This window comes from Megalobrama amblycephala, linkage group LG1, assembly GCF_018812025.1.
Source record: "Megalobrama amblycephala isolate DHTTF-2021 linkage group LG1, ASM1881202v1, whole genome shotgun sequence".
NCBI classification, from domain to species: domain Eukaryota; kingdom Metazoa; phylum Chordata; class Actinopteri; order Cypriniformes; family Xenocyprididae; genus Megalobrama; species Megalobrama amblycephala.
The window spans coordinates 64,429,424-64,445,628 of NC_063044.1; positions in this window are offsets into that span (position 1 = coordinate 64,429,424).

The window sequence follows — 16,205 nt, forward strand, 5'->3', positions numbered from 1 at the left end:
TTAAAGGAACGATTTGAAAACACATCAGATCTCAATGGGAAAAAAATATATCATGCTGGATATCTATACTAATATGGACTGGGTAATGTGTTAAGAACGAAAGGTCCTCAGTAGTTTGTATGTCCCCCACGTGCTTGTATGCATGCCTTACAATGTCGGGGCATGCTCTTAATGAGACGACGTATGGTGTCCTGGGGTATTTCCTCCCAGATCTGGACCAGGGCATCACTGAGCTCCTGGACAGTCTGAGGTGCAACCTGGTGGCGTCGGATGGAACAAAACATAATGTCCCAGAGGTGTTCTATTGTATTTAGGTCAGGCGAGTGTGGGGCCATTCAATGGTATCAATTCCTTCATCCTCCAGGAACTGCCTGCATACTCTCGCCACATGAGGCCGGGCATTGTCGTGCCCCAGGAGGAACCCAGGACCCACTGCACCAGTGTAGGGGCTGACAATGAGTCCAAGGATTTCATCCCGATACCTTATGGCAGTCAGGGTGCCATTGTCTAGCCTGTAGAGGTCTGTGCGTCCCTCCATGGATATGCCGGCCCAGACCACTGACCCACCAAACCTGTCATGCTGAATGATGTTACAGGCCGCATAACATTCTCCACGGCTTCTCCAGACCCTTTCACGTCTGTCACATGTGCTCAGGGTGAACCTGCTCTCATCTCTGAAAATCACAGGGCGTCAGTGGCGGACCTGCCATTTCTGGTGTTCAATGGCAAATGCCAATCAAGCTCCATGGTGCCAGGCAGTGAGCACAGGGCCCACTAGAGGGCGCCAGGCCCTCAGGCCACCCTCATAAAGTCTGTTTCTGATTGTTTGGTCAGAGACATTCACACCAGTGGCCTGCTGGAGGTCATTTTGTAGGCCTCTGGCAGTGCTCATCCTGTTCCTCCTTGCACAAAAGAGCAGATACCGGTCCTGCTGATGGGTTAAGGACTTTTTACGGTCCTATCCAGCTCTCCTAGAGTAACTGCCTGTCTCCTGAAATCTCCTCCATGCTCTTGAGACTGTGCTGGGAAACACAGCAAACCTTCTGGCAATGGCACATATTGATGTGCCAACTGGAGGAGTTAGACTGCCTGTGCAAACTCTGTAGGGTCCAGGTATCGCCTCATGCTACCAGCAGTGACACTGACCCTAGCCAAATGCAGAACTAGTGAAAAACAGTCACAAAAGATGAGTAGGGAAAAAAATGTCAGTGGCCTCCACTTGTAAAACCATTCCTGTTTTGGGGGTCGTCTTATTGTTGCCCATCTAGTGCACCTGTTGTTAATTTCATTAACACCAAAGCAGCTGAAACTGATTAACAAACCCCTCTGCTACTTCACTGACCAGATCAATATCCCAGGAGTTTAACTAACTTGATGCTATTCTCTGATTAAAAACACACATACAGGGCTCGGGCAATGGAATTGAAACACTGGTTAATATAGTGTTGGAGGTTTTACGCCTATATATGTGCAGCCCGGTGGCCAATCTTCACTGATTTTCCATTCCATCAGTAAGATCAGAGTGTGAAGGTTGAATTATCAGAGCGAAGACATATCAGAGTTTAAAAAAAAGAGGAGAAATTGTTGGTGTGCATCTCTCTGGCTCATCTGTGACCAGGACATCAAGTCTTTGTGGTGTGTATGGAGAGCTATGGTGTCCAGGGTAATGTCAGCTTAACACCACCTAATACGAAACATCTAACATGATGTCGACGCAGGAGGAAGCTGTCTGAAAGGGATGTCCAGGTATTAACCCAGACTGTATCCAAAAAACATAAATCCACAGCAGTCCAACTCACTGCAGAATTAAATGATCCCTTTGACTCTCCTGTTTCCACCAAAACTGTTCGTCGGGAGTTCCACAGAGTCAATATTCACGGTCAGGCTGCTATAGCCAAACCATTGTTCACTCGTGCTAATGCCAAATGTTGGTTTCATTGGTGCCAACAGCACAAATCTTGGGCTGTGGACAATGTGAAACAATTATTGTTCTCTGATGAGTCCATCTTCACTGTCTTTCCCACATTTGAGAGGTTCAGCACCCGACTGTTGCTGCCCAGAGTGAAGCACAGGGAAGAATCAGTGATGATTTCAGCTGCACTATCATGGCATTCCCTACTGTGTTTGATGGCATATCACTTCCCGAACCATTCTGGAGGACCATGTGCACCTAATGGTTCAAACATTGTACTCTGAAGGTGGGTGCCGTGTATTAGCTTGATAATGCATTAATACACACAGCAAGACTTGTGACAGAATGGTTTGACGAACATGAAAGTGAAGACATCTCCCATGGCCTGCACAATCACCAGATCTAAGTGTTTTTGAGACACTTTGGGGTATTTTGGAAGAGCAAGTCAGAAAACGTTTTTCTCCACCAGTATCACATAGTGACCTAGCCACTGTTCTGGAAGAGGAATGGTTCAAAATCCCTCTGGCCACTGTGAAGGACTTGTATCTCTCTTTCCCAAGACAAAATGATGCTGTAATGGCCGCAAAAGGGGGCCCTACACCATATTGATAAATTATTGTTGATTAGCTGAATAATCATTCTGAAAGTGATTTGGTTACTGACATTCTTCCAAATATCTTCCTTTATGTTCAGCAGGACAAATTAATTTATACAGGTTTGGAACTACTTGAGGGTTAGTAAATGATGACAGAATTTTCATTTTTGGGTGAACTATCCATTTAACTACAAATTTTAGGGGGGTTAAGTTGAAAGACCCTAAAAAGAGTCTAGCAACAGCTATAAGTCAGAAATTTAGACAAAACAACAGCGTGCACATAAGCACGCAAGGCGCAGATGTTGTTGGTGTGTGTGCGCTCTAGACTGGCGTTATCAGACAGGATTAATCATGTCAGCAGGGTTCATAGGTGTGTTTGGGTCTGTTTGTGTAAGTCTCTCTCTCTCTAGCTTTTCCTTTGTGTGTGTGTGTGTGTGTGTGTGTGTGTGTGTGTGTGTGTGTGTGTGTGTGTGTGTGTGTCCATAGAGACCCAGGTGCAAAAGAGATGACGAAGGAATGGGGATAGATGAATTGACTCCGCCAGGAAAACAAAACCAAATATTTCTCCTGCCGTCAGTTTAACATGACTCAGAGTCAGCACACATATAGAGACTGAAAGATATTCCTCTTAGTCCAACAAAGAGTCTGTAATCAAAACCAAATGTTATAAAAGCTCCTACCCAATGGTTATGGTCAGTTTAAAAGAATTGTAAAACAGCATTACATGTAAATATGGACGTCTCATAAAGCAAATCTATATTTCCGAAATTCCTTTTCTTCTTCTATCGTAGCTAAGCTTGGTTTTTAATTACTGATGCTTACATGCAAAAGCGAACCTATTCAGAGACATATGCTTTGCTTTTTGTGTCCAGCTTGTAAACCCTGTTCTTTCAGTCCATATATAACTATCCGACCACACTAACATGCTGAGACTGTATATAGTTTGGTTATATAAAAGAAAGTGATTGTAGTGGAGTGATTAAAGGAATAGTTCACCCAACATGAAAATTATGTCACTTACTCACCCTCATGATGTTCCAAATCCATGTTCTGCTTTGGAGCACAAAAGGAATTTTTTTTAAAGAATGTTAACAAGCCTTTTCCTGACCATAGTGATTTTTGAAGAGCCCAAAAGAAAAACATAAAAGTGGCCCATAAGACTCATGTGCATATGCCTTCTGAAGTAAAACTGAAATCATTCACTATACTTTTCTTCCAATGAGCAGATCTCGCCCCCCCCATTGACTACCATAGTAGGGAAAAAAATATCCTATGGTAGTCAGGGGGGGGGGGGGGGGGATATGCTTGGTTACAAACATTCTTCCAAATATCTTCCTTTGTGTATTGGTACAGCAGAACAAAGAAATTTATACAGGCTTGGAACAACTTAAGGGGGAGTAAATGATTTTCATTTTTGGGTGTGAACTATCCCTTCAACTTGAGAATAGCTGTAACCTGATCATCACTCTTAAAATAAATAAATGTTCTTAATTAGCATCCATGATTCCATGAATAACCTTTAAAGGTGCCCTCGAATGAAAAATTTAATTTATCTTGGCATAGTTAAATAACAAGAGTTCAGTACATGGAAATGACATACAGTGAGTCTCAAACTTCATTGTTTCCTCCTTCTTATATAAATCTCATTTGTTTAAAAGACCTCCACAGAACAGGCGAATCTCAACATAACACCGACTGTTATGTAACAGTCGGGGTGTACACCCCCAATATTTGCATATGCCAGCCCACGTTTCCAACATTATAAAAGGCATTAGACAAGGGCAGCCAGTATTAACGTCTGGATGTGCACAACCAAATCATCAGACTAGGTAAGCAAGCAAGAACAATAGCGAAAAATGGCAGATGGAGCAATAATAACTGACATGATCCATGATTACATGATATTTTTAGTGATATTTGTAAATTGTCTTTCTAAATGTTTCGTTAGCATGTTGCTAATGTACTGTTAAATGTGGTTAAAGTTACCATCGTTTATTACTGTATTCACGGAGACAAGACTGTCGTTATTTTCATTTTTAAACACTTGCAGTCTGTATAATTCATAAACACAACTTCATTCTTTATAAATCTCTCCAACAGTATAGCATTAGCCGTTAGCCACGGAGCACTATCAAACTCACTCAAAATCAGAAGTAAACAATATAACAGTATACAATACTCACATGATCCGACGCATACATGCCGCATGCATGACGAACACTTTGTAAAGATCCATTTTGAGGGTTATATTAGCTGTGTAAACTTTGTTAAGGCACTGTTTAAGGCAAGCGTGAGCTCTGTGGGCGGAGAGCACGGGATTTAAAGGGTCCGCAGCATAAAATCGGCGCGTTTATAATGGTGCCCCAAAATAGGCAGTTAAAAAAATTAATTAAAAAAAAATCTTTGGGGTATTTTGAGCTGAAACTTCACAGACACGTTCAGGGGACACCTTAGACTTATATTACATCTTTTAAAAACATAATCTAGGGCACCTTTAATATTCATAGAATATTTTGAATCCACAAAAGGTTCTTCATAATGGAAAAAAGTTCTTCAGATGTTCTTCACTGAGATAAAAATAAGGTTCTTTAAAGGTGATGATACATGGGCCAAATTTTTGAGCATGTTGCAGTCACTGGGTAACCTGGTGAGACCTGGTGAGACCCCCTAATCCCACCCTTGGCAGCAACCAATCAATACTTTATTATAAACACTTGTTAGGCACTTTATTTCAACTTTTCAAATATTTTCTTTGTTTTTATTAAATATAAATGCCTTTCCGAACTGATTTGTGATAGGAAAAGGGAGAAGAGTGAGTTTGGCAAAAGTCAAACGCGTCAAAACCTACTTTCATATGCCATACAGCTTACGCCACTTCAGGTATTAAACATAACTCGTCTTTTTAGTATTTAACTGAAAACATTCGATGGCTAAATTTCATCCTGTGCACACTGGACATAAATTGGACACCTGTTGTTATTTTAAGCATTAAATGAGGTAAATTCCGTGTTTTGGGTTGACACATGACAGCTTACCAGCATAAAAAAGATATAGTTTACTCTCACTGCCTCTGAGAGGCCGCCATCTTTTTTCTGAAATCTCCAAGCTGGTCACATGATCAGCTGCTAGCATTCTGATGAGAGGATCTCAAAAAATTGCCCACGATCGATCTAAATCTAAATTTGTTGCTCATTCTCAATGGGAAAGTCTTTGGATTAAAAATGAATAATAATAAGTTTTATTTATATAGCACATTTTCGAAACTCAAGGTTCACAGAGGTAAAACATAAATGTGAACATTCTCCTTGAGTTCCACTCCCTGACTATGCTTTAACAGCTCAACAAACTATCATTGAAAAATGACCGCATGACTTCAGAAGACTTGGAATATACATTAGGGTGAGTAAATAATAACAGAATTTGTTTTTTAGGCTGACTATTCCTTTAAGAAGGCCAGAAACTCATTTTTCCTCAATGTGCCTGTCATTATCGGAACAGTCACACTGTCTACCCATTTTTCCTTCAGTCTTTCTTTTTCTCCTGCTGTCTTTGTCTCTGCCTCCCCTCCTTCTCCTTTTGTCCATCTCTCTCAGGCTTCTATGAAAAACACCCTGTCAATCTTGTTTTCTTTTATTCTCCCTATTCTATAGTTAATAGGCTCCTATTTTCTCTGCTAAGAAGCTGTGTATTAATGATCAGGTGGACTGGGCTGTTTTTTTTTTTTTTTTTTTTACAATGCTGAACGAGACTAAAAAAGAGAGAGAACGGTGTGCATAGACTGTGTATTCGTGTTTGCGCAAAAGAGAGACTGAATGGATGTGTTGACTCTCTTCAGATAGCCAGTAACAGCCAGTAAAAGACAAGGAAATTGGCCCAAATGGGGTATGGGTAATTTCACATCTGCTGTGTTCAATCAACCTCTATCTGGCTTTTGTGCGGGCCAGCTCTCGACAAACAGGCAGGTGTGTGTTAGCATGTGTGTTTTTGACCGTGAGTGTGAGAGAGAGAGAGAGATTGCTAAGCACAAGACAATGTGTAATATTGGGAAACAAAGCATTCAGTGCTTTAGTTTGTTTGGATAACGCATACAAAACAAATACATTCACACAGTACTTTGGTTGAAGATGTACTGTACGCATTGAACATAAAATGCCTTCGCAACAAAAAAAAAAAATATAGGACAAGGCTTGATTTTATGGTTGGATAGCAAAAAGTGACTAGTATGAAATCAGTGGATAAAAACATGACATCCAAGATGAAGTCTATAGTGCTTAGGTTTTATCATTGTGCTTTTTCACAATATTTAAAGATCTGGAAAGATGGTGAGAACTCGTTATTTTAAATACTCTACAAATGTATTTGTTTACTTGGATATCTGTAAAATATGTTGCAGAAGATTCACTGAGGCCAGTAACTTATAAACCATAAAACTGAGCTGAATTGTTTAAAGGTAGGGTAGGTTATTTTTGGAGAGGCTAGCAATAGCAAGCTCAAGATCCCACCCTCCCTTCAGAGCATCTCCAAAGCCACACCTCATCCAAAACACATGAACATGTTACACGCACAGCCAGAGTCTGCAAAGCGTCACGAGAGACAGCATTAAATTGCTTCGTGTCTCAAAGCACATAACATTACAATAATAATGAACAAAAACAATGTACAGAGCTCTTATTTGTACCACCTGACTGCTGCAGATTAATTTCGGCATTAACAGTGTTGACAGTGTTGACATTCAGACTGAATGCAATGATTGGACGAACAATTTTTGGTCCTGAGACTTCCACAGAAGATATATGTACATTTTTAAATATTTAGACAACTTTTATTATTATATGCTATCAGGATGTGAAGAGAGTTTCAACCAGTGAAACAAATAGTGTTCATAACAATAAAAAAATGTATAAGAAGATGACACAAACGGACGACAAGGAGAACATATAAAACACAGCAAATAAAGTAGACAGACAAATGTATTACATGAAGCTGTAAACACTTTTTTGGCACAAATAGAACACCATAATTTTTGGAAACAGCCTTTCATAAATGACAGGACAAGAAGACATAATCAGCATATACTAATTTTAACAAGTAGCCAATAACTGTAGACATAGACGAATATAGTACAAAGAGGTCGACTTCTTTTTGGCACAAATGGAACCTCATATAAATAAAAGCTGTCCTTTTCAACTGTCCATTTATCAAAGAATCCTAAAAAATCCATCTCAGTTTCCACAAGAACATTAAGTAGCACAACTGTTTTCAACTTTGATAATAATAAGAATTGTTTCTTGAGCATCAAATCATCATATTAGAATGATTTCTGAAGGATCGTGTGACGCTGAGTAATGATGCTGAAAATTCAGCTTTGATCACAAGAATAAATTACATTTTAAAATATATTCAAATAGAAAACAATTATTTTAAACTGCAATAATATTTCACAATATTACTGTGTATTATGAAAGAGGATTAGGGCCAAGCAATAATAAAAAATAAAACCATCTCGAGATTAAAGTTGTTAAATTTCGAGAAGAAAGTCGAGATAAAATGTTGAGAAAAAACTCGTTAAATTTCGAGAAAAAAACTTGTTAAATTTCGAGAAGAAAGTCGAGATAAAATGTTGAGAATAAACTCGTTAAATTACGAGAAAAAAACTCGTTAAATTTTGAGAAAAAAGTCGAGATAAAATTATGAGAATAAAGTCGTTAAATTACGAGAACAAATTTGTTAAATTATGAATTTGTTCTCATAATTTAATGACTTTTTTCTCGTAATTTAATGACTTTATTCTCAACATTTATCTCGACTTTTTTCTCAAAATTTAACAAGTTTTTTCTCGTAATTTAATGAGTTTTTTTCTCGTAATTTAATGAGTTTATTCGCAACATTTCATTTCGACTTTTTTCTCAAAATTTAACGACATTTTTCTCATAATTTAACGAATTTGTTCTCGTAATTTAACAACTTTTTTCTCATAATTTAATGACTTTATTCTCATAATTTAATGACTTTATTCTCAATATTTTATCTCGACTTTTTTCTCGAAATTTAACGAGTTTTTTTCTCGTAATTTAATGAGTTTTTTCTCGTAATTTAATGAGTTTATTCTCAACATTTTATTTCGACTTTTTTCTTGAAATTTAACGACATTTTTCTCATAATTTAACGAATTTGTTCTCGTAATTTAACAACTTTTTTCTCATAATTTAATGACTTTATTCTCAACATTTTATCTCGACTTTTTTCTCGAAATTTAACGAGTTTTTTTCTCGTAATTTAATGAGTTTTTTCTCGTAATTTAATGAGTTTATTCTCAACATTTTATTTCGACTTTTTTCTCGAAATTTAACGAGTTTTTTCTCGAAATTTAACAACTTTAATCTCGAGATGGTTTTATTTTTTTTATTATTGCTTGGCCCTAATCCTCTTCCGTAGGTTTTTACTATATTTTTGATCATATAAATTTAGACTTTACCTTAACTTACAAATTTTGAATGGTAGTTTAAGCTACTTTTGTTGTCCATGTGATGATGGCGCACAAATAAATAGTCAAAGAGTAAGTTGCTAACACAATAAAATATCTGTAACCGAGCACAAACAATCCATATCACAATTATTAGTGCTTTTGTTTTCCTGAGATGCAATAGTAGTGTGCAACAGCGTTGCTCTGTCATTCATGTCTTTGCTCTGCACATGATTAATATGAGCCTAAAATCCTATCCCATGTCTTCTTCCTCAATCGCTGATAACATTTTTTTTTAACATTGTCGTAATTTAGCTTGTTCTAGGTAATCAAAGGATTTTTTCTTGACCAGTTAGCACTATGCTAACAGAGTATAAGCTTGCTAACTGAAGGATAATGGAGCAGGGAGATGTTTAATTTAACAGATTTTAGCATCATATTAGCTGTTTTTATAATCAAGAATAAATAATCAGTAAAGAAAGTTTATACCACTTCAGTCAGCCCCTGAATAGAGCATTCTGCAGAGGGAATAGATCATGCGTGGCATTTTTCGTCATTACTATATGCAAGAACAGCTCTGTAAGTGTTCTGATTTTTTTTTTTTTTTTCACTTCTCTCTGATCTATTCTTTTTATCTCTCTAATTGTGTATATGCAGTCCATTGTGTTGCTTTGGTCCCTGTTAAGTTGTGGTGTACATTTGATTTTACTGTTTGTATACAGTAGCTACAAGGAGGCTGACATTCATGTATCACAATAATCACCTTAGAAAGACTGGGGAATCTGTGATAATGTATTATAATAACTTTGCAGTCAGACTAGTGTGTGTGTGTGTGTGTGTGTGTGTGTGTGTGTGTGTGTGCCTGTTGGGACTCGTGTGTAAGGTGGGTGTTGGGAAAGTGGGTTTGCTCTGGCGGGAAATGGCTATTTATGTAGCTGCAAATGGAGTGACACACACACACATGCTTTTTCTCTGTTTCACACACACACAGACAAGTAACGCACACTGCCCTGCAGGCATAGGTAACCTTCACTAGCCGATGTAAGCCATTGAAAGGACAGGAAAGAAGTGAGAAACAAGTGGGGAAGGAAGGTATGCTGGTGTTGTACCGAGTCATGAGAAGGAGGTAGATGAGAAGATGGATGGATGGATGGATAGAAAAATATCATTCAAAATACTGTCAATAGAAAAACAGAAAGAAGTGGTTGTTTTGAAAGGCAAGAGCATTTCAACTGGCCACTTGTATTAAACAAGTATCCCACTGTTTCTCTCAGAAGCTTTTGGCTCAAAGCTGTCCACTTCCACCCCACCTCTACTCCACGCTGGCCCCCGGTCACCACACCTCCACAGAACTCAACTCACTCCAAGTTCTGCTTCCATATTCAAATCTATGTCTCCTCGGCCAGGGGAAAACTGCACATTTTTGCAATAAAGTGATATGTAGGAGGACTGGGGATGGACGCCAGACTTTTTATTTTAACGCCTGTAATTTTCAGCATCATTACTCCAGTCTTCAGTGTCACATGATCCTTCAGAAATCTCTCTAATATGCTGATTTGCTGTATTTTTTTTTACTATTATCAATGTTGAAAACATTTTTCTTCATGATTCTTTGAATAGAGTTCAAAAGAACAGCATTTTTGAAATAGAAATCATTTTTGTTAGAAAATATAAACTTGCTCCACCTCATTTGACCAGAGTTTTAAGTGTGACCCAGAGCAACTTCTTTTTGGCAACAAACCGTTAACATGAATGTGCCTCTGATGCTTTTCAATCATCTGAGCGGTGGAGGATTACAGCTTTTTCTGGGGCGTTTAGATTGAAAATGAAAACGCACTGAGTGAGAGAACAACAACGAGAGAGGATTAAGGGATGAAATTGTGTTTGAATGACTAGTTTCTGGGTGCATGTTAGTATTGCATCTAGTACTGCTCCTTTACTGTGGGTCAATAATTAGAAATGATGCTTTCTATGTGCTAAACGATGTTCGTAAACTGACAAAGGCAACAGAATCGAATTAATGCATTTTAATGGGTTAAATGTGTTGCAGGTGCAGATCAGGACGTTTCCTTGTTTAACGGTGAGTTTAGGTAATAACAGACCCTCACACATGGCACATTTCCTAATGGGTTGGCAGTCAGGGGGCATGCAGGATCCAACCCTGATATTATTCCACGATTTCCCGGCCGTGAGGAGTGGCCACAGTGATTGGAGCACTGTGAAAGGAAGTGGTTTTCCCTGGTCCACTGATCATATCACTTAGGTCCCGGCTCATTTCCTATGAATGCTTTTGTGTGTTTTGGAAGAGTTCAAGTGTATGAAGAGGATGATTTAGGTGAAATGTTAGGTGATTATACTTGGGTCCATGTTATTAAATGTCTGAAAGGGTGCTGATTGCATTTTTTTTTACAAAAATGCTGGGTTAAAAACAACCCAAATTGGGTTGAAAATGGACAAACCAAGGGGTTGGGTTAAATGTTTGCCCAAACTGCTGGGAGTTTTATTTAACTCAACTATTGTTTAAAAATTACTGTATTGCTTGCTTAAAATGAACCCAAAGTATGTTGGAAATTAACATTATTAATAGGTTTAATAAATGAACATTTATTAATAAGTTTAATGAACAATAGTTAAACAATAAACATTTATTAAATTGCTTATCAATAAATGTTCACCTTTTGATTATTATTGTTGCCTCTAGTAATTATGTGTCTGATTTTTAATTACCACCCCATTTTGGGTTTATTTTAAGCCAGCCATATAGTCATTTTGAAACAATAGTTGGGTTAAATAAAACTGCCTAGCAGGTTGGGCAAACATTTAACCCAACTGATGGGTTTGTCCATTTTCAACTCAACTTGGGTTATTTTTAACCCAGCATTTTTTAGAGTGTTTAAACAATTTTTAAAAAAATCATTCAGATTTAAATTCTAAAAAACTGATGTTTTATGCACTGGTTTGCATTCCTCTTGGTGGTGGAAAGCAGGATTGTATCTTTATGGACTGTGTGTTGAGACCCGGCTTTAAAAATGCTGAAGAAGGCCTACAGGTATCTGAACTGAGTTTAAAGTTGTGATGTAACGGAAGTAACGTCAGATTTTTGTTCCGTATTGTGACGTGCATCTGAGTTTAAATGGATTGGAGAAATCTGGCATTTCATCAGAGAGAAATCACTGGAATATTTAATTGTCATTTTGATAAAAGAAACACGGATAAACTGCTCACAGATCATTAAAAATGTATTTAGAAAAAAAGATAGGGTGACTTTAAAACTTTAAAACATTGAGTGCAAAGTTAACAGTAGAGTTTTTAGTTATAAGTATTGTAAGAAACAGGCCTACTGTATGTATCTTTATGTATCATTTAAAGTTTAGTTAACTTTGTTTCAGTATTCACATCATTTGAATCATATATCTATGATACTTCAGCTGCCTATACATGATTAATTAACAAGAAAATGATTTTTATTTGTTGATGCAACTTGAGTGAGAGTTGAGTGCATGTATTTTTAGTGAGTTTGTGCATGCATGTCCATTATGTGTGAGTATCTGTGTGCATGTAAGTGTCAGTTTGTTTTCTGTTGATGTGCTGTAAAGTTCAAATGTGCTTTTGTGTGGGTGGATTAGGTAAAGCCACTAAGCTGCACTCTCCAGGCCTCTAGTCAAGGACTCTTATCATTTGAGTATCTCACTAAAGGTGAATCATCCCTGGGTGACATTCAGCCTCCCTCCTCTGGTCTGGGTCCGTTTAAGAGCCTCTCCATCATCACATCTTTCAGAAGCTTCACTTATAATCACCCTAAAGAGATGGCAGTATCAACACCCATTACTACGCAAGTTTTGTGTTATAACCGAGGGCTCGACCATTAATTCAGTTTTTTTTTTTTTTCAGTTTTGGCTTCCAACGATTACATAAACAAGATAATCGAGATAAAATTATTTTTATATTAGTTTTTTGAAGTGCATTACAACCTTTTATTTTTATAAAAAATGTTTAAATCATTTTTATATTATTTAAGTATATATTTATTAAGTATATATAGCGACAATGAATATAAAGGTAGAGACAGAATGTAATTGGTTGGAATGTGTGTGTGGAATAAAATTGTTCTTTCTACTCACTCCCACACTCATATCAGCACTCACCAATGACTCACTCCTTTACAGACACTTACAGTTCATGTTGGTATAACACTGAGCATATAACAAACTCAGGGGGTTTACTCTGCTCTATAATTTATATTCAGTATATGTTAGGTGTATATGGATGTTTTGGTAGCCTTAATGTAAGGAACAAAAAGCATGTATTCTAATATAATTGGGGGCTGAATTAATGAATCAGTAGAGCCTATATAGCCTATTTAAAATGATCACAGAGGGTACTTTTGACCTTTGTTCAATTAATAACCTGACTGATAAATCAATTATGAAACAATATAGTGCATTTCAGGAATAAAAATGCATGAGAGAGTGAGCATAGCAATTACATTGTGTATTGTTAAAAAAAAAATATCTATGCTGGCATTATCACAATATCGATGCATCTTCATACCGTTTTGACACGCGTTGCACCTCTTACCTTGCTGATCAAAGAAATTATGCGATTGTTGAAAGCGATAACTGCGACTGAACAGGACCTGTATATTCATTCATGAGACGTTCATTGGGGTGTGAAGGTGACCAGGGTCTTTCGATTACACTCTGTACACCTTAATGGTTTATTGATTAAATACAAAATAATTAAGAGGCACACAGTCAGTGAAATGAATGGACTGGAGTCTTGGCTTGAAGACAGCTCCCTAGAACAAATTACAAACCAAATGCTCTTCATCTACTTCATTAAGAGTCAGATGTGTTTTAAGTATTTACTGCTTGCAGTCTCTCACAGCAGGGAAATGGATCCCAGAAGGCTAAAGCTTTATTGACACAATAAACATGGGTTTACACTGATCATTAATAAACATGATGCAGGTATACACAAACATACAACATCTGTAGTGGAATCAAATCTTTGAAACAGTCAGAGTTTTGTTTGAAGCACTGATTCATGAGTCAACTTCGTATCCACAAGCAGAGCAGCATCTTCTTCTGTGTATAGACATTGCAGCGCCATTACTATATTTTTTTTCACACAGGTCTTGTTAATTACACTGGTATGGAAGCTTGTTTCCGGCATGGAATAAAAAAATACGTAATTGTGGGATAAAAAGTCATAATTACCTAGCCTTGGCAGGCTAGATCTGCTATGCTGCTGCTGCTGTTGGTAATTGCTGCTTCTGCAACAATCAAAGCAAACAATGAATCAGCCAATCAGCTTGTGTCATGCAGTAATGATGTGATTGCTTTTTGCACCTGCTTCTTGTTCATTTTATTTTTCCTATGTATTCAAGTTCTTAATGTAGTTCTACTGATTGTCCAGTATTATCAAAGTCCCTTTAAGACAAATCATTTCACTCGGCGGCCATCTTTGAAACGCCTCTTGGGCATCCTGGGCATCATGCAATCTCTTTGAATGGGGAAACATCAAATTCTCCAAAACTGTTCGCCAACCTTACGATTAAATTTCATATTTGAAATCACCAATGAAATCTAACAACAACAGGCTCATAAATTTAGTTTCTAAACGCTCGAATCATGACAAAAAAACTGTATTTTTCAGGCTGGATCAAGCTAATGCGCATGCGCAGACCAGAATGGTTTATATATAATATATATATATATATATATATATATATATATATATATATATATATATATATATATATATATATATATCCTGGGCTAAATAAATATATATATATATATAGCCCAGGAATAATAAATGTACATTTTTCATTACATCATGGAAAAAACTTGCCTCAAGGCAAAAAAACAAACAAACTGTGATTTGTTGGTCAGACAGTCACTTCCTGTCTAAGCGGGTGATTGCAAAGTGGAAGTGAACGAGTCTCGTTCTCAATGTGTGTGTAATTAGAAGTGTAGTTCTCTTTCCACCTCATTTTGCATTTAGGAGCACAGACTTTTCTTTCAAGGCTAGACAATACAGACAAAACCACTGATTTTTTTTTTCTCTTGCTCTGGTCACTTTGGGCTATTTTGCTTTAGACTAGTGGAAAAAATACACCCAAAATACACATTTATGCCTTTATTTTATTACACTTCACCTATATGTGGTATCCTGTACCTCTGATATACCTCCACCCCACTCAAAATGTTGTTAGAGCTTGGCATAACTAGAAATGTTAATTATAAAAAGAACAAAATAGAAAGAAATATCTTTGTTTTCAATTGTTTTAACTTATTTTAATGCTTGTTTTGTTTTATTTAAAATAATTTTAAGTCTGGAGGCCCCCTTGGAGTCCTCCTAGTGGCCCCGATGTCCCTGGTCTACAACCACTGCTTTATGAAGCAATGGTGATTATGAAGCAATTTCATGAACAGAGGCAGTTCATAGTAAACCAAACTCAAGTGTTGAAGTAGTTGTTCACACACTCTAAAAAATGCTGGGTAAAATATGGACAAACCCAGCAGGTTGGGTTAAAGGGCACCTATTATGCCCTCTTTCACAAGATGTAATACAAGTCTCTGGTCTGGTCAAGTTTCAGCTTAAAATACCCCACACATTTGCCCCTATTTTGGGGTGAGCAAAAACACGCCTTTTACTATTTTAATATATTGCTGGCTAAAAAAATAAATCCAAAATTGGTTGAAAAAAATGGCTGGGTGAAAACAACCCAATCCCTGGTTTTGTCCATATTTAACCCAGCAGTTTTTAGAGTGCATAATCATGAAACAGGGTGGATGGAGATCAAAATGAGGCGTGTCTGAGTGATTTCATAGTGCCTTGAGCTCACAAGTGTTTTACGAGGATTCAGGTCTGCTGGAACAAACAGTGTGTGTACCTATTCGCGTGCTCAAACTGAGGATAGTGATCCTTTGCAGTGCCTTTAAGCATATGAGGAAAATGAATCATCTCCCTCTCTCTCTTTAAACCCTCTCTTTCTAAGAGTAATGGAGGGTGTACAGAATAAAAGCATTCCATCAGTTTGCTCTCTCATTGATTACACCTCTCTGAAAAAGAAGCTGAGAAATGACAGGGAGTGAAGGAGAGGAAGACTGCCAGAAAATTGGAAGGAAAGGATGAAGGAATGCCAGAGGAGATGCATAAATTTTCTGTGGTCTCAACAAATTGTGTTTTATTTCTCTTAAAAACATTCACAACCAACAGCGCATGTA